General features: G+C 30.2%; 1 long non-coding RNA gene across 2 annotated transcripts; it reads left to right on the top strand.

The window, feature by feature from the left end:
• The first annotated feature begins 211 nt into the window (after positions 1-211).
• Positions 212-24,309, top strand: LOC149207480 (uncharacterized). 2 transcript variants are annotated; one of them, XR_016252632.1, is made up of 3 exons: positions 212-628; positions 862-947; positions 23,713-24,309. It is a non-coding gene; the product is annotated as an uncharacterized LOC149207480 (long non-coding RNA). The 2 variants fall into 2 exon arrangements; XR_016252631.1 differs by having other exon boundaries at positions 216-624.
• Positions 24,310-24,526: the final 217 nt, after the last annotated feature.

The following is a 24,526-nucleotide window of genomic DNA, read 5'->3' as shown; positions in this document are numbered from 1 at the left end:
AATCATCTACCCAGAGATGAAAGACACAAACGTGGGCCTTAGAAAGCGAAGGAAAGTGAGATAGTTCTACCATTCATGGAGTCCACAAGTCTCAACTATCATTCTTGCGCGGGTTCAAAACCCCGCAGGTAAACGCTGCCTACCAGTCTGCAAGGCGAGGGGCAGTTACACAACAACAAGTTATAAACGATCAGATCCGGAGTTAAACATTTTTTACTCTCAGAAAAACAATATATTACATAGTGCAACGCTTCTGAATATAGTACATTTGCTTTTGATCCAAACTGTGAAAAGAAGAACTGTGTGTTTGTTACAGCTGACAGTCAAAAAGGCCATGCAGAGATTTCTGTATGTTGCTGAAAATATATCATTTCAAACCATCCGGGATCCCCGGGAATAAGAGCAGAGCGCCCCTCATGATGAATAAGATTCCTTCACTATAAATTTCAGGAAAGGCTTGCGATTTGGGACTGTGGGGTCTTTTCTAAAGTACCCGGCCCATGGGCTGCTCGTAAGTTTTCTGTAAAGCTAATTCCTCTTGGGTCAATGTATCTGTACATTATACGAGCCGCTGTATGGATTTCCAGGTAGCTGAACGAGAAACTCCCGGGAATTTTGAGGCACGTAGGTAACGAATCCCTAGATTGCTCCATGGATTAAAGTGATCTTGCTTTTTGTTCAACATAATTAGAATATTTTTTTTCCATTTCTGGAAATCGACGCGAAATATGTGACTGACTCTAGAGATTGTTATCGTTCATCATAATTATTTCTTGGAGAGGGAGATGATTGGATTATGATTTGAAATGGTAATTGCGACGGACTGTAAATATTCTAATTGTTTGTTTCTGCAACTTTCAGGGTAGAATCATGGCAAACAGAAGTTATGTGCGTGCAGCTGGATAATATATGGGAGAAGAAACTGCATCTTTTATCTTCAGGAAAAGGCAAGAAATTTGCTCCGAATCCCTCAATCTTTTCTGGAAAAGTTGTTTCATTTTGCAGAACTGAAATGAATGAATAAGAGTGCAATCGTTTACAGAGATTGGTTTTTTTCTGTGAATTGTAAGCGTTTAGATTAGTCAGGATGTACAAGTTAACAAATTCCAACCATTACGAAATGAAACCATAGCTAGAGGTCCAGGGAGCTCAATCTCAGAATTCACCAGATTATTTGTAATTATAGAATTCTTGTGATAGAATGTTAGCGGATTAAATCGTTAAACTATCTTTCCTGTATGAAAATGTCAGAGCTCACAGACACAGACCTTATGACATTCGATTAACCTGTTGTCTTTCAATCTACGCTAGAAATTCTGATGAGAGTTTAGTAATGTGGCCAGAAAGCAAGAGTCTGTGTAAATGGGCACTCTGTAGGTTCGTTGAAAGGTTAAGAATTAAATGGGAAGAACTTGTAAGAGCACCATCTTAAAGAATCCGAAAAGTTGCATGTGTATGGGATTTTAATTACAGGATTAGGGTGCAGGTTCCCATAGGAAGTAGTCGTGGCTCTCCCCAGATAGTGCCGAGGTTTTGGCATTTTGTTGCTGTTTATCCTTTTGTAATATTGAGATGAGCTGAGATGTTTTGTTTTGTTTTTTCTCTCTCTAAATTGTTATTTTTGGTCAAAATTAACTAGAGATTACATTTTTTTAGCTAGAGATTACAATTTTTTTGATGATAATTAATGTATATATTTAGTATGCTACAAAATTTAGACTCGCTAATTGTAATTTATTATTATTCGTGCATTTGCATGCTACCAGATAAAAACAAAATTATTTAAATTTTATAATTGATAGTTTTTTTAATACTTCATTTAATTTCATATTATTTAGAGAAACATTGCAATTTGTTTATTTTTGTTTTTTATAAACTTTCTATTATAATTTTTTTTAATTTTATATTTTGATTTTTTTTAATATATATTTGGTTAATTTTATCTAATATTTAATAGGAATTTATTGAAATTATAAGTGTTTATTTGGAATTCAGTAAGAATTTGTTAAAATTATAAATTTGAGTTGTGTAGTCTACTCAATATGAATGCACTTGCTAAAGATGTTGAATTCATTTAAAATCACCATCTATCTAAAAAAATTAAAACAATTAAACTAAATCTCTAGTTAAAAAACAAGTAATACTCATTATTAATTTATTTTTGAGATTTTTTGGATGAGGGTGGGAGGCCAAGTGTCCCAAGCATGCCTACCACCCCAGCTACTATGCATGCCATTAAAGCAAGGGGTGAGTATGAAGCATGTGAAACTCCTTCATCATGTTAAGGCGATGCACCATGGATACAATATATTTGGCATGAGTTGTGTACTAGGCATATGAAGTGTGAGAGTAGTAAATCCTTGGTGTGGGTGGGATTGTACGTCCCTTGTAGAAATTGTTTGGAGATATTTATAGTGATGGTCAGCCAAAACTTCGGGGAGGGGATTTGGAGTTTCTCTTCCTGAATTACAAGGGCAAAGGACGAGGATCACAATGGTTTTCCATACTTGATTTTATGCACAAGTCTCAGAGTTGTTAGCTATGGTGAAGGTTGCGATGGAAGCAAACATTCAAACCTAAAATTGATAGTGCATACTCCTACTAGTATTCTATATTGGAAGCAGAGTTGGGTTGTTTACAAGTCTAGCTTGGCATGTCGTAGCGCCATTGTGTTGGTGCGTCTTGGTGGTCCTAAATAGGTAATCCTTTTACTTCTTCGTTGTATTGCTAATCATGTTGGTCTAGTTGGTTGTCTATTTGGTGTTGTCAGTTATGTAAGGTTTGATTGGTGTTTTTCTATTGTTCTAAGTTACGTGAGTTGGAAGGGTTGGGTGTTGGGAAAAAGGATTTGTAATACTCGATCTTTTGCTTCTCTATTGAATTCTTTGTGGAATTTTTTTCCTGGTGTTAGTTCTAGGTTTCATGGCAGATTCTGGGTCTGTAAGAATTGCATGTTTTTAGACCAATTAGAGTTGGTAAGGTTGGTGATATTTGTGGTGGCATGGGAAGTTATGGGTGTGGCTCTATCTTCTGCGTTCATTTTAGGAGAGGAGTTGACAAGGTTCCCTTTTGATAATTGGAGGTGTCTCTTGCTAGGTGTATGTGTTGTTATTCTTTTTTTGGGGGAGGGGGCATTATAGCTTGGTAGAATATGTGAGGTCACCGTGGGGTAGGTAACTAGGGTGCACGTGGAAAGGGTCAACCCATTCTATCTCATGCCCATTCATAGACACAAGAGGCTATAGTAAATTATTGATCAACAACCTCCTATAGCACCTAGGAAAAGATTCAGAGTTTGGAGGATGTAGTTGCATAAGAGTGGCATGCTTATTCAGATTCAAAGTTGTTGGAGGAGGTGTCTCAATGGCTTCCTAACCCTATTCATACCAAGAGACGAAGGAATCAATATTTGCATGTATTAGAGGAGAAGTGTGAGGACAAAAACAACACCATCACCATTCTCAATGGCATTCAACATAATCAGTGGAAGCAATAGGAAAGTCTGGATAGATTGGAAGTGTGCTTAACTCCCATTGAGAGGCACATCCAATGTGAGTTTATGTCCACTATGCAACCTGTTTTGAGTATGAAGGATCCAACACCTCTATCATTGTCTCATGTTTGATTTGGTTTTAAAGCTTGGTTATGTTTCATTAGGTTATAGTACATTGGTTTCATGTCTGATTTGGTTTTAAGACTTGGTTATGTTTCATTAGGTTATAGTACCTTGGTTTCTTGTCTAGTGATTGTTTTTGGTCATCTATGTAGACATTTTATGAATTTGATATTGGTCTATACCTCTAGTTTACAAAAAAGTGGAGTGAGATAAATAATTTTGATGATACTCACTCTTAACATATCTTGAAATTATTTCATAATTATAAAATTTTCATACTTTACTTTTATCTCAGACTCTTTTAAAAAAAATATAACATATTAAATTTAGATTCATATTTAGAAGAAAACTAACCCATTTTAATTATTTATATTGGTTAATAAAATATTATATTATTTAAATAAATAAATATATATAGATAAATAATTAATTTATTGAGTTTTAAATTTAGAATTTCGGTCTATATTATCAAAGTATAAAATTCTAGAATAAATTATTGATTCAAATGCTCGTAGATAGACTCCCTTTCCATCATATATTGAAAAAAAGCTCCGAATAAAAAATTAAAATATATTATTATGATCAACCGGGAGTAGAACCAAAATAAGAAGCTTGCCTGATTCAACTTATATTAAAATTTGAAATATATTTTTATAACAAGCTTATGGAACCAAATTCCGTTGTCCTTTACTTCATGCTTTAATTATCCCTTTAGAGTCTGTATTTTTGACCTTTGAGTAAGGTGAGTTTAAAATCCGATGGTAAGAAAGTTTTCGTATTCTGAGATTTGACTTCAAATTTACTAAACGTTAATACAAATTTCCATACAAATGCCTCGTTACCATTTCAACCTTGGGTTGATTGAGATCCCTGGCTTTCCCATGCAAACTTCATTTTCTTTCCTTTTTACCTTTCAATGTGTCTATCGAAAATTATAATTTCCATTAACGAACGCCCCCTTTTGATTTTTTATTAACGCCACACCCCTCGTTATTTAACTTAGATCCTAACACGGGTTTGCTTAATAGTCAAATTATCCCAAAATATGGAGTGCTCCTCATGTAGGTAATTGACAATATGTTTAATAACTGATGTCACAACATTATTTTATTTTCATGGTTACAATCCACTCATAAACTTTGCGAATACTATTTTTATTCATAGATATTATAAGATTTTTAAATTTATGCTTAACCAACTCATCAATCTAATAATAATATTATTAATGAAGGATATAAGAACTCTTATGACAATAATTAGATGGTAACATTAAAATTAAAATAAAAAATAAATAACAGGGTGTGGCATTTCTTTTGGTTTTTATTTTGGGACAATGTGAAAAGAAAAGAATAGGATGATTTTCAAGGATTAGAAGCTTTCTCAGTCAAACGTATGGGTTGGTGTTTTTCTTAACATCAGAGAAATTATCTTAGCATAGAAATGGTATCCCGCTAATTGGAAGGTCGCTTCTCATGAAGCGAGGATCATTTCAGCCCTGAACCTTTCCCCGCAAATGCAACCCCCCTCCTCCTGGAAGTTGAGGGTTCCCCCTAGACCTTCTCCTTCCATATTCCACGGTCCTCCTGACGGTTTCCTCAAGTTAAACTTTGATGGGGCTTCTAAAGGAAACCCAAGAGATGCAGCCTTTGGAGGGTTCTTTAGAGACCCCTAGTGTCAGGCTATTTGAGTACATGCTTCAGACTGTGGCAAGGCCAACAACAATGAAGCCGAGTTCAATGCAATCAAACATGGCTTACTCATAGCAAGACGTGAAGGGTTCAGAAGAATTATTGTTGAAGGCGACTCCACTCTTGTCATTGACATAATTAAAAAACTCAATCAAGGTATCTAGTGGGAAAAGATTAGAAAAATCTCGAGGACAACATGTCTGATCCAGGAAATTAGTGAAATTATTCATGGCTCCGAATACGATATCCCCTCGCATGTCCGACGCACCGGAAACAAAGCTGCAGACTTCTTAGCAAACCGGGGTTGCCTACATCCAGGTAACAACATTGATCACCCTTGGGAAAGTGGCTCTATGGAATAGGGGTTGGAGCAGTTAACTCATATTTTGGACTAGGACTCGACTCCTAATCAGAAACGTTGATCGAGGTGTGAGCTAGCTAAGGATCCATCTAGGGATTGTGGACATGTTTAATCACATTTATGAAGGTGCTGGTGGGCAGCCTCACCCACGCCCTCACACAATTTGCCACCTTAAGGGAAGGGGCGGTCGTAGCCATCAACATAATTAGGAAGTGACGTTTGGCAGAGATTTAACAATCTAGGTGGTGGGAGTTGGGGTATTCATAGAACCATTTGTCCGGAATCTAGTTTGGATTCAAGGTGGTCTTGGTGGTATTCAGTGGTCTAGTATTCAGTGATCTCATATAATTATGCAGTGGTTCGAGGAGTCTGCAGTGCAGGGAGGAACCTCAACTTGGTCTCTGCAAGTGGATGGCGCTCTTGGCCTGGTATGCCTTTATACTTATCCTTTTCCCTTAGTTGGGGACATTTTCTATGTGCCTTGCGTAAGAAGGGGAAAAGGCTTACTGATGGTTTGGAAAGTTTCTATGACTGTCTATAATGGCACTCTCGTTCACATTGCATCGATTTTTGCTTTTTACGAAACTCTATTATCTCGTATGGGATTGTTTCACATGTTCTGGATCTTATATAATTTGTATACTACATGTAGGTTATATGGGTTTGGGGGTAAATTAATATGACCAACCCTGCGGAAGGGAAGGGCAATTGTGTGAAGCCGTGTTTGTGGACTCGGTGATCTTATCCGAGTGAATGATAGTAGGGGGACCATTGTCAATTTTCTGTGGAGTTTTTTCACTCTTGGAAGCTTCATGTTTTCCTTTGTATATTGGTCTGGGCTATCATTTCTTAGAGTGGTGTAGCGCAAGAAGGTGATGCTCTTATTTTATGGTCCTCTTCTTAGGCTTAAGATTAATTTCAATTGCATGTTTCTTTCATGTCACATTATTACACTGGGTCTACATAAACAGGTTCTCTCTTCATCCTCTGCACTGCTGGTTGGGTCACAGACAGGGGTGGGGTCAAGGAACTAGATGAAGGGTGGTTTGTACTCTTTCACCACGGTCAAGTATTCTCCGGGTGCTGGTGCCTCTGGGCATGGGGGTTGTGGTCATAATTCTCAGGCTGGTAAAGGAAAGAGTAGGGGCTCGACTTTGGGCAAGCCTCCAAGACAGCAAGGCAAGAAATCTGAAGCCCATATCTTATAGGAAATGATCCAAGCTTATAACAGAGGGACTCTTTCCTTGGTGAAGCAATTGATTTAGTCTTGGGACGCAGAATTAAACCAGAAGGTGGAAATCAAGGTCCCAACAAAGCATTGCAGTGCATTGATTCCAGATCCTAGGAATACCCGCGGTTGTTTTACTTTGTACAAGCAATTTGTCCATCTCTTCTGGCTAATGAAGAGCATCATCTCCAAAGCCACTATGTCCTCTCCAGCTATTTCTGCAAATCTCAACCCCAGTCTTCATGAGATTCAGAAAGAACTTCAATTGATTCAATTGCAAATCCAACAACATAATGATTGCCTTGGTCGAATTGAGCACCACATTCCATTTCTCCTGCAATCTGAACTACAAGGCTTAAGCACAAAATACCCCACTCTGGTGGAGTCATCTGATGAATAGATAGTTGAAAGATAATCTTCTTTTTTTTTAAACTAACCCCATTTAATAATGGAGTTAAGTATCTGACATTGACGTTCTAGCAAAATAATTTAAGAATTGGAATTTTCTCTATAAAAAAGTATAAAAGAGAATGAAAAATTAGCTTTTCGGTAAGAGGAATATGTATTTTGGTGAAATTAGCGATGATGATGATGATGATGATGATGATGATGACGACGACGATGATGATGGGACTGTAGAGAAGAAAATGACAAGGTTATATAATTTTTTCTTTTGGAAGCCAAGTAAGTATAAATATCCAGGGGTGGTTATAGCCAGTGACATTGAAAAATCATATGCATGAGATATTTTGATGGGGCATGCCAAGTGATTCATGTGATAACTAAGGTAGGTGGCATGTTGTTTTTTAAGGAGGATGATAAAATGTATTTTAGAGCAAGCATTAGTGAAGGTATGGACAACTGGGTAGAATTGAATAATGGGGTATTCACTTAGTGAACTTATGAAATAACATGTGTGATTGTGAGGCATTAAAGAATATCTCTAATATCATCACATATTAATAAATACTTTCGAGAATCTTTTTGTAAAATCCCCCTCCAATACATTGTTTCAATAAATAAAAATCCATATTATTAACAAATATCTCTTATTTTTACTAGATTCCAATTTTTATTCTTCCCACTAATTATAAACTCCTTGTATACCCTATACACCCCAACATTACGTATAATATATTAGCTTTATTTTCCAGAATTTTAAAATCCCCTTCAGGAATAAATGTGATAAGATATTGATTAACAAAATAAAGTAAATATGAGATAAATACTTTATAATTATTCACAAAATTTATAAGTAAACAAAAAAATATCGAAAATGAAAATAATAAATAATTCCAAAACTCTTATTAATTTAATAATAATAACCAACTTGCAAAATGCAAGATTAAAAAGAGAAGAAGCCTAAAATACATCATATTCCATATAAAAATGCATACATAAAAATTACCGAAGAAATCATATTCTACATAAAAATACATACATAAGAAAAGATTTAAGAAATTAACTAGAAAATTCACCAACTTTTTTTTTTCTACATAAGACTAATTCTATTAACAAGGTAAAGAAGTACAATTACAGTGTGACCGAAGTCAAGAACTGTGCACTGACAAGAGGCAGAACTGTCAACTAAAGCAGATGAAAATATTGTTTGTTTTTAGGACCCGAGTAGGGGACTGGACTGAGATTCACATGACAATACAAAATTAAAGAAAAAGCCAAGAAACACCAGAGAACCCCTAAGCTGTTTGCCTTACAATCATGCCCAGTGGTGAAGGGCGCACTGCAAAAAGAAGAGGCTTGGGTGAACGAACTAGTCATTAGGAGGCTCTTCCACGATATGGCACCAACCAAAATATGGCAAATCCCCTGCTTGAGCCGCATTCTGAACAGAGGGACCAGGGTCAGCCATCATCACATCCTGAGCGCTACAAACTTGTACATTCGCTTCCTGCCGAGGAGCATTTCTGACATTCAGCTGGAGAGAAGAAGAAGGAGCCGAGATTGCCCCTGTGCCCCCGCGATAGGTACCAGAATCTTCTATTTGGTTGTCTTCATGGAAAACCACCGAGAAATGAGTAGTTATCCTGGGTCTATTCAGAGTGCTGTTAAAGGTAAAGATGGCCGAACCAGAGGTGGAAGGAGGCCCGTGGCGGGAACTGGTGGAAGGGAACCGCCCTCTCCCCCTACGAGTGAAGGGGCGACGACCTACTGACAGTTCACTGGAAAGGGAGGGCGAGTCAAAGGATGAACTGGTGGGAGCTTGCCTCGGCTGGCCTCTACGACAACCCATTCTTTGGCGTAAACGAGGCATCGAAAATTCACCAACTTATGAGGATCATAATTCTTTAAAATTATATAAATAAAGTTTATGATACATTTTTTTCTTCCTAATTGGTCTATAATTAAAATTGATACAATTTTTTATTTTTATTTTTTTTATATTATTACACTAAATGAATATATAATTACTATTATATAATTATTTTGAATGTTATTTTTTTAAAATATATATTTTTTTAAATAATGTATATATATAAATATAATTAGAAATAGAAAATACAACTAATTTGTCTGTAACCTAAGCATATAATTACTATTATATAATGATTTTGAATGTTATTTTTTTTAAATAATGTATATATATATAAATATAAATAGAAATAGAAAAAGAAAATACAACTAATTTGTCTGTAACCTAAGCATAGCCCTTTATGGGACCAATTTCTCGAAACCTACCCATGCTCAAGGAAATAATAGAACTTTGTAAAATGTAAAAGGGAAATATCCATGGAATCCACCAACCCATCATGGAGGGGGCGAACATTCTAATTGTAAACACCAGTGTAAATGTATTGTACCTTCCTTACTAGATGTTGACACAATTCATTTAAGTTGCTAAAAACACCCATATCATTTAAAAAATAGGCATTCCCTAGACTAATTTGGATATTAAATTTTCTCAATATAAGCCATTCCCAAGGAACATGCATAACATTTATCATGTAGCATTAAGAGGAGGAGATAATCCATGGCCATTTCCTTTTCCTTAGAAGAGTAGTATTATTTAAACATTAAAACTCAAGTGAAGAAAATATATATATACATGTATATTATTAAATAAACTTACATAATGATTTAAAGAAGCTTCCAAATTTCCTTGTTACACATTTGGGGATATTTCCATCACAAAAGACGACGACAACTTTTTGGATTGCTCCCTTTCATAGTCCCTAGCCATCACCTCAATAAAACCCTCATGACATGATAGGGTTCGTGTTAATGTGAACAACCTTTTCCATTTCTCAAGCCAAAAGAAACATTAACGGATTCGAAGTTTCCCAGTTCTATGATCATTTTAATTTATACTTTTACTTTTATTTGTATTTATATTTTGAGTATTGAAAAATGTGATTTTGTAAGTTTTTTTTGAAAATAGTTCATATTATTTAAAAAAAAATAGCAATATAAAATTTTATATAATTAATAAATTTAATAATATATAAATAAAATTTAGTTTTAAAAATTATCATAATTCTTGTTAATTTTAATTATTAAAATATTTAAATTACATTAATTTTTATAAATAAAGAAAAATATAATAATTGATTATATATTTATATAGATAATATAATAATAGAAATTAAATATAAAAATTATTATTTTTAATTATTTAAAATAAATTTAATTATTAATTTAATATTATTTTGATATTATTTTAAAAAATAATTTTATATTAAATATTTTTTAAATATAATTTAAAATTTATTTCTTAAATTTAAAATCTCAACTTCTATTAATTCCATTACTTTGATAAATAATTATAGGTAAAACATTTTAGATGATTTTTCCAAAATACCATGGTATAATTGAATCAATCAACATTATTTAATAATTTGAATAAAAATATAATATTAATACTTAATAATTTGAATAAAGATATAATTCCAAATCATCTCACATGCTAGAACCTTAAATATAGAAGTAACTACTTAATAGATGGTTATTTTATGGATTCTCTAACTAACGAAGGTGGTTGAGTTATGGTTTTAAAAAATAATTGTGATAATTTTATAAGTAATATTATTTATATACATAAAAATTTATTAAAACAAATAATTTTTTATTAATTTTAGATTTATGGTATTAATTTTGAAATTTTAATTGTTATTTATAATAAAATTTTATATATTAAATATTATATATAGATATAGATGTTTCTAATGAGTAATTTATGTATTAAGTTAATTTTTTATTATTTTATTTGTAAATGAGGATTTTTTTTTAATATCATTTAAATAATATAAATAATTTTTTTTTGGTGTTTATTAGAGATGGTTTTCTCAATTATTTTTATTTTGTAGATGTAATTCGTTGTTAAGGGTGTAAGTGAAAGTGATTCAATTGTTTCTTTCTTTTCATTTTATCATCAATATATTTCTATTTATTTTGTAGTATTGGTTTTATTTAGTTACAATGTTAGAGTTGGAATTTATGAGAAACAATAAATCTTCGACCTTTGTACATCTCATCAATTCTTTGCAAGATTTAAAAACGAAGAAAAAATATTTGTATGTGTCTAATGAAAATTTATATGCAATATTTTGGAATTTTGAAAAGATAATTAAGCACATGATATTAGGTAAAATTTCAATAAAACAAGGTCCATAGTCCTCATTCCATAATCTTGGGGCTTATGAGGAAGATGAAGAGCTAGAATTAAGTGATTTCCCCTCTAAGATCAAATGTTAAATACAAACCTAACATAGATTCAATTTTAATCTTCATACGAAGATAATTACAATATAAATGTGGAAAAGAAAAGATTCATATATGGTTAACCAAGTTCAAGCTTTCATTTAAGGTGAAACACATATACGATTAAAAGTGCAACTTGAGAGTGGAACTACAACATTTGGATAGACCAATTCATACTTGGTGAGAAAGATAGAATACGAAAAACCTAGAGGGATTTTATAATTTTAAAGATGCATTAACTCAAACAATAAATCATAACTAGGATAGACCTTATGAGTTTTAGCTAATTCATTCTTTCTGAAAGGACCCAATTATTGAATATTTACTTAGAACAGATTAATCATATGATATGAGATTTTAAGAAGAGGGGGAGTTTGATGCCACAAATCAAAGGCCATACATGTCAACCCAACCAAAATTGTAATATGGCCACATAAAAATCACATTGTAGATGCCTTGAATCTTAGTGTAATGCTTGTAATTCCCAAAAACATTTTATGCAAGGATATCTTCACCAACCCAACTCAAAATATGAACTTATATAAGACATTCTTCCTAAATATCCTAGTAATTAATCTAGTCCACAATACCAACACCCTCTGCACTTAGAAATAAGAGAAACATTAGGTTCCATTTACAGAATGATTGAGTTGGGGTGATTTGATACCTTCAATTTTTATGCCTATATTAGAAAAAAAATTGTCATTGTTATTTTTGATCCTAGTAGTAGACTAAATATTCTTGATAGAAGTTGGTTCAACATTTGGTTCTCCAGTTAAATAATTTCGTATAATTTGTCATTAATATCTCAAGACTTAAAAATATTTAAGTGTAAAAGTCCACTATACAAGGTGGCACTTAAAGTGGAGGAATATGGTCTCTAGGATCACTTTTATATTGTAAATGTTCTACGAGGTATTTTTTTTTGGTCATTTAATGACTTATTTCCATTGGTAGCTCCCCTCAGCATGGTGAGAGATTCCTCTTGTTCCACTATGATCTAGTAATGATATGATCCTTAAAAGAGTTGGCCTTAAGATAATCTAGATCGAGGATATGATGTATTGTTGTTTTGGTCATTTAATGACTTATTTCTATTGGTACCTCCTCCCCTCACCATGGTGAGAGATTCCTCTTGTTCCACTATGATCTAGTAATGAGATAATCCTTAAAAGAGTTGGCCTTAGGATAATCTAGATCGTGGATTCCAAACACTTGCACAAACTTTTGAAGAAGAATAGTTGTGGTTTCATGGTTCATTTGTACCACATGGAAGCAACTCATATTTAAGAAAATTATTCTCTATTACTCTCTGCCATAATTTAGATGTATGAGGTGGTAATTTAGGAGATGCCTAGAAGCAACACTTTAATAGAGACATGAAATGTTCTATTGAGTTGAACCTCACTAAATATACGAAAACTCCATAACCCTATCAATTTGCATATTTCAAGAAGTATTCGATTAAAAAACTTATGGAAGACATTTTATAGTATTAGATTATTATTCTAGCAAAAACCCTTATTCTATGTAAGTTTCTTTCATAATACAAAGTATGGTTCTTACCACCTCTATAATGATTATAGACCACCTAATCAAATAATTATTAAAAATATTTTCCACATGCATCAAATATATCATTTAATGGATGAGCTACATGGTGCAAATTATTTTTTAATATTGACCTTCATCCACTTTACTATTATTTAACTACAAAAGTCAATGATGAAGAGAAGAATGCATTTTGAGATCATAAGCGTCGCATCCAATTTTGTTGATGCCATTTATCCATTTATCCTTTGTAATGATCTTGCTACATTTCAAGTTCTCTTTAATATATTTGATAATTACCTCAAAAATGATGAAGATAAGAATGCTTTAGCACTTGTTAGGAAAAATTCCAATTTTGAGTAATGCTATTCATCATTTGTAATGCTCTTGCGACTTTTCAAGTGTTTTTAAATATTTAATGAAAAATATGTTTTATAAATACCTCCAAAATTTTATTTTAGTTTTCTTTAATGATGTATTAACCTATAATAGAACATTTAAAGTAAATGGATATTGTATTTGATATTTTATCTCAATATAATTCCTATGTAAAGGAATTCAAGTGTGAATTTTCTTAGACTTCCTTAGAGTATCTTAGACATGATATCTTTAAATACAGTGCTTGTGTTGATCCTTCGAAGGTCTCAACCAATTAAGTATCCATAAATATTGTGACACTTTAAAAGCTTTATATATTTAAGGGTTTAGCAAAATTAAATATCGTAGATTAGTATGCTCATACACTTGTATCTAAAATCTCCATTATTTCTTGCTACCTGACTACTTAATAAGGAAATATTTCTTTCATTGGTCCAATGAGGTACACCTTGTATTTTGAATCCTACATGAATTCCTTCTTCATATATTACATTTACCACTTGATTTCACTTTCCCATTTAATATGGAGTGTAACTCTTCTAGTTTTGTTCTTCATTGTGACAATCTTATGAGATAATAGGCAAGCTACCTTTGAAAGTTGCAAGTGCAATGATGTAGAGAGGATTATATCTACATACAGCAATGAAATATTGGCTATATTTTTTTGGATTGGCTATGTAGCCTCAATTCTTCATAGCTACTATGTTCTTCTTAAAATTAATAATCTCATTTTGAAGGACTTATTGACCTAAGATAATTTAACAAATTAGATGAAACAAAAGAGGGTTTCTTGACTACAAGCAAATTCCTTGGACAACATCTATAACAAATGTAAGGAAAATACTATTAATATTTCCTTATAATTGACTTAATGAAACAACCTCATTTAACTCACATACTACATACATATCATATCATCCTATAATTGACCGTCAATCTAGTGTTATTTATTGAAAGAAGGGCCAACATTGGACTATTAGGAATGGTGTTAGAATGTTTATATTTTAACCTATACCACCTCTTATTACGCAACATCTACAATAAATGCATGGATATCCCTTATTAGTTATTTAGGTTTCCAAATACAATATTGAAATGTCTCTTCTATATTTTATTAGAGAAAAATAAACTTTTATATTAAATTTCAATACCATAATAAGGTGGAAGATGTTCTTTTTCTATATCTTTTCTAGCAAAATTCCATCCCGAATTAGAAGTAGAAAGTGGTATCCATGGACTTCATCATTTGCTTATTTTCTCTCCAAAAATAAAGCTATTATCTGTGTGACAACTAATTGTTTAAAAAAATTATACATTTAAATTCATTAAATATTAAATTTCAACTTTCAAAGTTGTTATGTTTATAAATTCCATGAAATCCCGCATCAATTTTTTATAATAGATATACTAAGTTTGTTAGCCACTTTTAATAAGAAGTTTTTAAATTAGTAAAGTTTATCTTTTTATAATAGATATCCCAAGTTTGTTAGTCACTTTTAATAAGAAGTTTCTAAATCAGTAAAGTTTATCTTTAATATAAACATTGCATCTAAATGCGAGATGGATCTGAAGAATTATATTGTTAACATGTGCCTTGAGAGATAACTACAAGTGCAAATAAGTGGGAGAAGAGGGTAGAAATTGTTACGTATATTGCAAACTAATATTATAATGTTATTTATCATTCTCCATGAAAATAAACATGTGCCTTGAAAGATAAGGCCAAGTGCAAATAAGGAATAAGTGGTAAGGTGGGCGGGTTTGTTGGGTGACATGAGTATATTGTCTTGTTATAATGTATGACTCAAAGAGTAAGCTCCCTTTGTTTTTACTAAAATCATAAAAAAAAAATTAGTATATAGATAATAATTTTTTATTAAAATAAATATTTACTTTCTAAATTAAAAAGATAAACTTATTTTTAGAGCTAAAAGGTATTTTTGTAGATAAATGAAGTTTTTACTACAATGTACTCAAAAGACCTCTTTATACATAAAGAGGAAGTGGAAGCTATATGGGAACTTAATATAACAACCAAGTTAATAATCGTCGTAAAGACAACATTATCAAAGATAACTATGCTAGGACGGATAAACAAAGTCTAAATTTTAAATTTATGTTTTAAATATATCATGTTTTAATTTACTTAGTTGTTATAAATAAATCACTGTCAAAATTATTTATTAAATATAAATTAAAGGCCCAATTTTATTTATATACTTATATATAAACATGTTTTAATTTACTTAAATTGAATTATTATTATTTAAGACAAATTATTTAGAATTTAAATTTTAATCTATATTCTTAAAAAGGATTAAAGTTATAAAATCCACGAAATTTGGTGTAGATAGTTGGGCAATGAAATTTGGTGAAATAATGGAGGTGTTGGTTCCAATTCTACGATTGAACTTCTTAGAACTTTGAGTCATTTTACTGGTAAGAGTGTGCCGTTCATAGTGACCCAAAGACATAAGAATGACAAAATGCAAGTTCTTATTGACGAGCGGATTAAAATATGGGACCTAGGTTTGAGTCACATGTAGGGTCTTTGCACGGATGCAAATCCTTTGTATGATGGTGTCAACCGCTTGTAAGGTTTCTGTTAGGATGCAAGTCTATGCAACATTTGAGAGGTCGATTCGGACTTCACAGGTTTCTCTTAGGTAATTTTTCTCCCATGTCTTTATCCCGAGTGCATGATTTGGTCTTATCTCATTGTGCAACCCATTTCTCCCCAAAGAATGCTTGAATTGGTATTATGTGCATGGTGTAAAATCTTTCTAGGGGTTAGCTTCCCTTCTTTCTTTTTACTATGGGAGTATAGCGTTGTATTTCTTATATCTTAGAGGTGTGGGAAAGATCCCAACGTGGCACTTCGAAGCCTTTGTGGGTTAGGGATGGGAGTTTTGAGAAATTTTTCCTCTTCAGAGTCTAGATGTTGGAGTTCATGGAACATTGGGGTTAGGATAACCCCTTTCATTTCTTACATTTTCAACTAGGTGTTTATGATCCTTGCTTATTCGGTGTCTAAGGCAGGTGCTTTGGGGTAGCTACAACCTGCCAACAATTTGTAGCCTATGGAGTTGATGCTCTTGTCACTTAGCAGGCCTAGGCAGGGTCAGGCGAGAGGATGTGTCTATTCACAGTTGGTGGGCTCAGTTGTTACAGACCATAGTAGATATATTTGTAAGCCAATTATGTTGTGGCAACATGTTCATCCTCACCATCAGGGTGGCCAATGGGGCAGGGGAGATAGAATGCCAGGGGATCAGTTGGTCGAGGAAGGAAATTTGGACTTACCTCATAGTGTCTCGCTTGGAAGAGTTGACTTTCCGCCCCTTTCGATTCCATAGAAGTCCAGATCTACCTAGTCCAAGGTTCGATCCACCAATAAGATCAAGATTGCCAAAATGATCGCAATGAAATTATCATCTTTTTTACTCGCATTTTGCACAACCAAGGACTCTTTTTGGATAAGAAAGCATCACTATGCCAAAATGAACAATGATTGCAAGATTGGATGGACAATTTTGAAGGGTGGATGGCACATACGGAGTCACATATTAATGATGCCTTTCATCATCTGGTTGGCAGAGGTAACACTTCTAAGGGCCCTAATGATGATAATGTAGAATGAAGTGAGTGGGATACATTCTGTTGTTTGCTAAGTTATGTGCCTGTTGGGCCCTTGATATGAAGTCTTATAGTATTTTCTAGATATTATCAGTTCTTTTTTGTATGTACTTAATGGCCAACAAATCTAGTAGGAGTGAGGCCTTAGCTTAATGGCATATGTTATACTTATGATGTACTCTCTTCTTAAATTAATAGAAAATCATCCAAAATATATATATATATATATATATATATATATATATATATATATATATCTATATATATAACCCACCCATACATTATATATTTACCTCTTTTTAAACAATTTAGTAGTTATTTTATTATTAATTTTTGTTATGCTAGATAGGTGTGCCTATATATATATATATATATATATATATATATATATATATATATATATATATAACCCACCCATACATTATATATTTACCTCTTTTTAAACAATTTAGTAGTTATTTTATTATTAATTTTTGTTATGCTAGATAGGTGTGCCTATTTTGGAATAGGATTTTCAAAATTTTAATTTAATTATCAAACATTTATTATGTGGAAGGATTTAACATCTATGGAAGATTCTAGAATATTCTTAGTAGTAGTCACAAATTAAAGGTTGAGATTTATCTCTTAAGTAGTTATGCACTTTCCACACTTTTAATTAAATTGTTTAATTAGCACAACCATATAAATAAAATGGTTGGGAAATATGGATAGACATCAATCCATGATTAGAATCACACTTTATATATATATATATATATATATTTGCCTCCACTTTATCATGAGGATTCTTAATTTGTAAATATAGGTTTGGTTACAATATCATGGCTTATCAACACCACATGTCCACAAAACCATATCTCGTTTTATATGACATTTTTTAATTAATTAATTTAATTATAAAAAACCACTTTGAATATAAATCTCAACAATTTTGGAAGCCTTATTCTAAAATAGATAAATCTATGTACATAATTAAAAAAATGTCATATGAACATGTCTTATGTGAACATGTGGTATTAGTAATCCATAATATTGTCCCATTATATTGTAACATAGTACATTTAAAGATATCCATAATAAAATTGGGTTGAATCTTTGTAGTTAAGAATCTTATTACATGTTTCTATATATATATATATAAAATTCACAAATCAAATTTTTTTATATTTAATAATATTAGTAATTTAAATAAAGTAATAATTTAGTTAATTTTTATGTTATTTTAATTTTTATTTATGTGATATATATCATGTATTTTAATGCTCATCTATAATTATTATCTATTTAATTTATCATGATTATGGTAGTTATCATAATTTTTAACTTTCAAAACTATCTTTTTATTAAAAAAATTACTATAACTAACATTATATTTATTAAATATCAAATAATGTTTATATTATCTTTTTATCTTTATAATTTTTTTATAATATTTATAAAAAATGTTTTCTTTATGTAACGAAAAATTAAATTAACTTTTTAAAAATTAGATAAAATAGTAAAAAAAGAAAATGCACTATAAATTTTAAATTATTATTATTATTTATTATAATAATTTTTGAGCTATCTAAAGTAAATTTATTTATTTTATTTTATTTTAAAATATATTTTTGATAATTTAATATTGATGTATTTTTTTTACCTAATTTGAAATTTATATTTATTTTTTCTAATGTAAAAATAAAATATTCATTAAATATAACATAGTGAGATAAATTAAATAGATGATAAATATACATAGAAATTAAAACATTTATCTTATAAATATTTTACATTTTCAAAATCTTAAATCATATATATATATATATATATCTTCGTGTGTGTTTGGAAAAACATAGAGACTCTCACTTTACTATAGATATTTTTAACTTGTAAATATGTTTCAACATAATACCATGGTTTACAAATACCACATGCCAAAAAGATCATAACTCATGTTAATATGAGACATGTCCATATGTTATTTTGTTTAATTAATTATTTTAATTAATATAGTAGAAATGGCATAACCAATTTTGAGATAAATCTCAACTTTTGATTTATGAATACTAATAAAAATATGACAGAGTTAAATCTCAACCTTCCATCTAATAATTATTGATAGTTAAATTAAAATTTTGAAATCTATATTTCAAAATAGACATATATATCTTGTAAATATAAATATTTGAACAATTTCAATTTAAAATATTATAAAACTAAAGACATATTATTTATCTAGGGCTTAATATAGAATTGAAATATAACATTAAAAAAATTAGTTCACTTTAAACTATATATAAAAATACTTGTCTAATAACATTGTAGATCAATTTTATATAGGAAAATAATTAATTATAAATAAATAAATAAATTATATTTTTATTTTCAAATATGAGTAATAACTGTAATTCATATATTACAATATCATATTAAATAAAATATTTAAATAATATATATCAATTTCTTTCTCATATAGATAGATAGATAGATATATCTTAAATAAATAATTTTATATCAAATTGATCATTACATTTTTTTTTTTAAATCTCAAATTGATATGTAAATTTAAACCATACTAAGTATTTAAAGAAATTAAATAAAAAAAATCAATTAAAAAAAAATATATAATTCATTCAATTATTAATAATGGACTTAATAGTTAAATGTATGTGTTTAATTATATGTTTCTAATTAAAAGACCACAAATACTATCCATTCACCAACGTTAAAGTAAAAAAAAAAAAATTATATATAAAAGTTTGTAATTATAAATTTATTTATACATAGATTTTTTTGTTAAGAAAAATTTATGATATGAAAATGTAGTGTTTATCCAATTTACTATCCACAAAATAAAAATAAACATAAACCTATAAATTAACAATAAACAAACATATACTAACAAAATTAATTTTAAACTTATTAAATATACATAAAATTAATAATTAAAAAATTATAAATTGATTATTTACGTTATTTAAAATTATGATATAAACCTGGGAGAACACCATGATAGCATCTTCTTCTTGTCATGAAAATAATTTGTTCTACTAAATAGTAAAATTTATCCCCAATATAAACTGAACAAAGATGAAGAATAAATTTTGTACTGTACGTTGAAACATTATTCGCTTCTAAAAAGGTTTCGGTTGAACATGGGTGACATGTATGGGAGCGTTTGTACTGACACGTTTTCTCAGAGAATCTTACACTTTTTGCAATGTTCCGAGGGACATGTAGGGTTTCAGAGATGTATAATTTTTGCCATTGCTATTCTTATCATGTAAAGACACAATTAATTACTTAACTGGCTCAGTCGTGATATAGATTTATGTTTTCAGCAGGAGAATTATGCTTAGTTCTCTCAGAGAATCTTACAGTTTTGCAATGTCCCGAGGAGGGACCTGTAAGATTTCAGAGATGTATAATTTTGCCATTATTATTCTTATTATGTGAGTACACAATTAATTACTTAATTGGCTCTCTCAGAGAATCTTACAGTTTTGCAATGTCCCCAGGAGGGACCTGTAAGATTTCAGAGATGTATAATTTTGCCATTATTATTCTTATCATGTGAGTACACAATTAATTACTTAATTGGCTCAGTGGTTATATAGACTGTAGTTTAATCAGATTGTTTTTTTGCTTTTGATGTTTGTAAATTTAGGTTATAGTTGTCAAATTTCAAAATTTTAGGTGACCTAAAAATTTTTAATAGTGCTAAATCTATTTCTATCATAAAAAAAAACATGATTCAAACATTGCTATTGCAAGATTTCTTGAAAAAAATCCTTAAATTCTGACTACTTTGCCCGAACCTAAATAATTTTTCTTATATTGATTAAAAATGTTTTCTTGGATTTAATTTTTTCAATTCTATATTTTTGCTCTTCCCGAAATTGTTTAAAATACTTTTTCCATATACATATACATGATTTAATGTATAAGGGATTTAAATTGTGAAAATTGTCAAACTCAAGTTATTATTTCAAAAAAAATTCCACCCAATTTTAGAAAAAATGTACTCCTAAAAAATGAAAAGCATATAATAATTAGAATACTCTTTTACTTCAAAAAAATTTCCACCAAATTTTAGTAAAAATGTACTCACAAAAAATCAAAAGCATATAATAATTAGAATACGCTTTTACTTTCGTGCAGACACAACATTGATGATTTAATTTGTTGGCTTCTGATTTATATTCATGGTTTTATTGTCTTGTGGACACAAATTGCTTTCACGCGTTTTACTATTAAAATTGATGACTTAGTCTGTTCAGTTATGATTCTGCAAAAGAAAACTGATTTAACTTTGGCAGATGAGTGTTACATCAATACAAATTTGAGTTATGATACACATTCATGCTATGATTGTAACGTCATTCAGAAACAGAAATCATTGAATTCTGTACGTTTTTTAGGACATAGGAATGGGTTACCTTTCTTTTCCTTATTGACGTACATCCTGCTTTTACTAGAGTTATTCCGGCTTTTGCTCGGGAATGATGTACATCCATGCTTTTTCTGCTGTGCCTGAGATACAACACTGGTTCAAATGTGTGTACATTGACCTAAATTCTGTAGTGCAGCTTTGAAGGATAGTTGAAATTATCTCTTTTTCCATGGAGATGTGATGAAATAAAGACAAACACAGCTGTCTAATTTTGATTGCGTTCATATTGTCTCTTCCGTTCCCATAACCCGTCTGTTTCTTTTGTGTCTCGATTTCAACACCCTCTGCAACCAATATTTTATTCGTTTCGTTGACTACTTGAATTTAGATGGCGAACGTAGGTTAGATGATAACAGTGCAGGTCTCTTTTAACGCCCAACGCAGTGATTATTCGGTAAACTTCTCACACCGATTTTTGTGCCACTGGAATTCGATGAGTAGATTTTTTTTTATAGAAATTGATGGTTCTTCATTTGAGTTGTGATAGAAATGCAAGTTTATCTAATTTTTTAGATTAGAAAAGATTAAGAAAAATGTTTCAAAACCTTGTTTATTCGCCCAGTTCAAATATCAGAAAGCAAGACTTATTATTATACGACGGACCATTTTTCATTTTCAACTTGTTTTAGTGTATTCTTTTAAGTGCTATAAGAGTGAGAAACATTTTCAATTTTATAGCAGAAAAGTGTTTAGAGAAATATTTTAAATATTATAAATTTGGTGAATTAAAAAAAAAATATGTTTTAAACCTTTTAATTTTTTTTTATTATGATAGGAGGGATAATTTATTTTTCTAATAGAAAAGATGATGCTTAGATTCATTTATTTATTATTTTATTTTTTTTTTGGGGGAAATTGATATTCTCAATTTGAATTGTCATTAAAAAACAAGTTTATTTAATTTTTAGATTAGTAAGAAAAATGTTTCAAAACTTTTTTTATTTGGTGAGTTCAAATATCAGAGAGAAAGACTCATGATTATATGACGGATAATTTTTCATTTTCAAATTGTTTTAGTGAATTTTTTAAGTATTATAAGAGTGAGAAACATTTTCAATTTTATAGTAGAAAAGTGTTAAGAGAAATGTTTTAAATATTATAAGTGTGGTGAATTTAAAAATAAAAATTTTAGTATAATCTTAAATGTTTTTAAATTTTTTATTACTATGACATGACTAACCATATTTTAATCATCAATTTTGTAAATATTACTGATAATATCAACACTTATTCAAATTTATTAAAGTATTAGAAGAAATATTACTAACTTTATAACTTTATAAATATTACTGATAATATTAACACCTATTCAAATTCGTTGAAGTATTAAGAAAAATATTTAATAATATTAAATCTATTCAAATTCATTGAAATATTAAGAAAAATATTTCAAATATTATAAATTTTATAAAATAAGAAAAAAAATTAATAATATGATAAATATTTTGAAATTTATTATTATTATATGATTATACCAATTTTTATTAATCATCATAGTAAATTAATGTTAATAAGATTATCAACCCCTAATGTAATTGATTAATAGTTTAGGTTGAACAATTTTTTAATCAATAATTAATAGTTTAGGTTGAACAATCTTTTAATCAATACTAAAATTAGTAGTTTAGGTTGAACCATCTTTTAATCAATACTAAAATTATTAACATCGAGTCAAACACATTACTAGTTTATAAAAACGAGTCAAACAAATTATTAGTTTATAAAAAGAGTCAAACTCATTATTAGTTTATAAAAATTTATTTTTAGTTTAGACAATTATTTTCTTTTAATAGTATTCAAAAGATTCAGAAATCCTTATAATTTTCAAAATATGAATTAATTATTTAACCTGATGATAATAATTTCCATAAAACCCACAATTTAACCTAATGATAATAATTTCCAAAAAACTCAGATATTTGCAGTTTCAAAATAAAAATCTGAATATCTTCTAGACTCGATATGTCCTTTCATGCGTTTCCGTTGCTTCTCCTTTTTATTGTTTTCTCTCATTAACGTGTCATAAAAATTCGTAGTTCCTAGTACCTACTATCACTTATTTCATGTAAATTTTTTCTCACACTCGGCTGTTTCTTGCAGATGGTCCAGACTCTGAAACTTGAACAGATTGCAAACCGCAGAATAGAAGGACAAATTCTAGTTACGTTTAACATAAATACCAGTAAGGAGATTAAATCTAATTACGCACGCAGTTTACTGAATCGCACGCACCAATTTGTTTGCGGAGGGAGCTCCTGCAAGATAACCAATTATAGACAATTACAGACCTTGTTTAAATGTGATGATCCAGTAATATAATGTTGGTGTTAGGTAGTGTCTCAATGATGTTACCTTTATAAAAGGGATATATAAAAGATGGATGATCCAGCAAGATTATTGCATGTCATGGGTAGTGTAATGCTGTCATCCCCATTATAAGGATATATAATTAAGGTTTGTTGATCCAGCAATATTATTGTATTTGTTGGTTAGTGTAATGCTCTCAGGCTCAAGGATCTATAAAAGAGATCGGCCTGTTGATCCAGCAAGATTATTGCATGTGTTGGTTAGTATAATGTTGTCATGCTTATTATAAGGATCTATAAATGAGGTGGTCAGTTGATACAGCAAGATTATTGTATGTATTAGGTAGTATAACACCAAGTATATAGAAAGGACGGAGAGATTATTGTGGTATGTGTTTGGTGGTGTAATGCTGAGAATATTTAAAGGATTGATGAGATAGCAATATTATTGTTGGATGTGTTAGGTAGTGTAAGGATTGCTGATACAACAAGACTATATATATATATATATATATTCCTAATTAAATTGAGAATATATAAAGATATTAAATGAGGCTTATATCGATTTAAAGATGTGTCTGTATATCAAGAGTTTTTCACGATATCTA

The sequence above is a fragment of the Pinus tabuliformis genome, chromosome 1_2 (genome assembly GCF_031772625.1).
Source record: "Pinus tabuliformis cultivar Carrire ecotype Pingquan chromosome 1_2, CPIR1, whole genome shotgun sequence".
Classification (NCBI taxonomy): domain Eukaryota; kingdom Viridiplantae; phylum Streptophyta; class Pinopsida; order Pinales; family Pinaceae; genus Pinus; species Pinus tabuliformis.
Note: the sequence above shows the minus strand (reverse complement) of the source record. Positions and strands in the feature narration are given on the sequence as shown.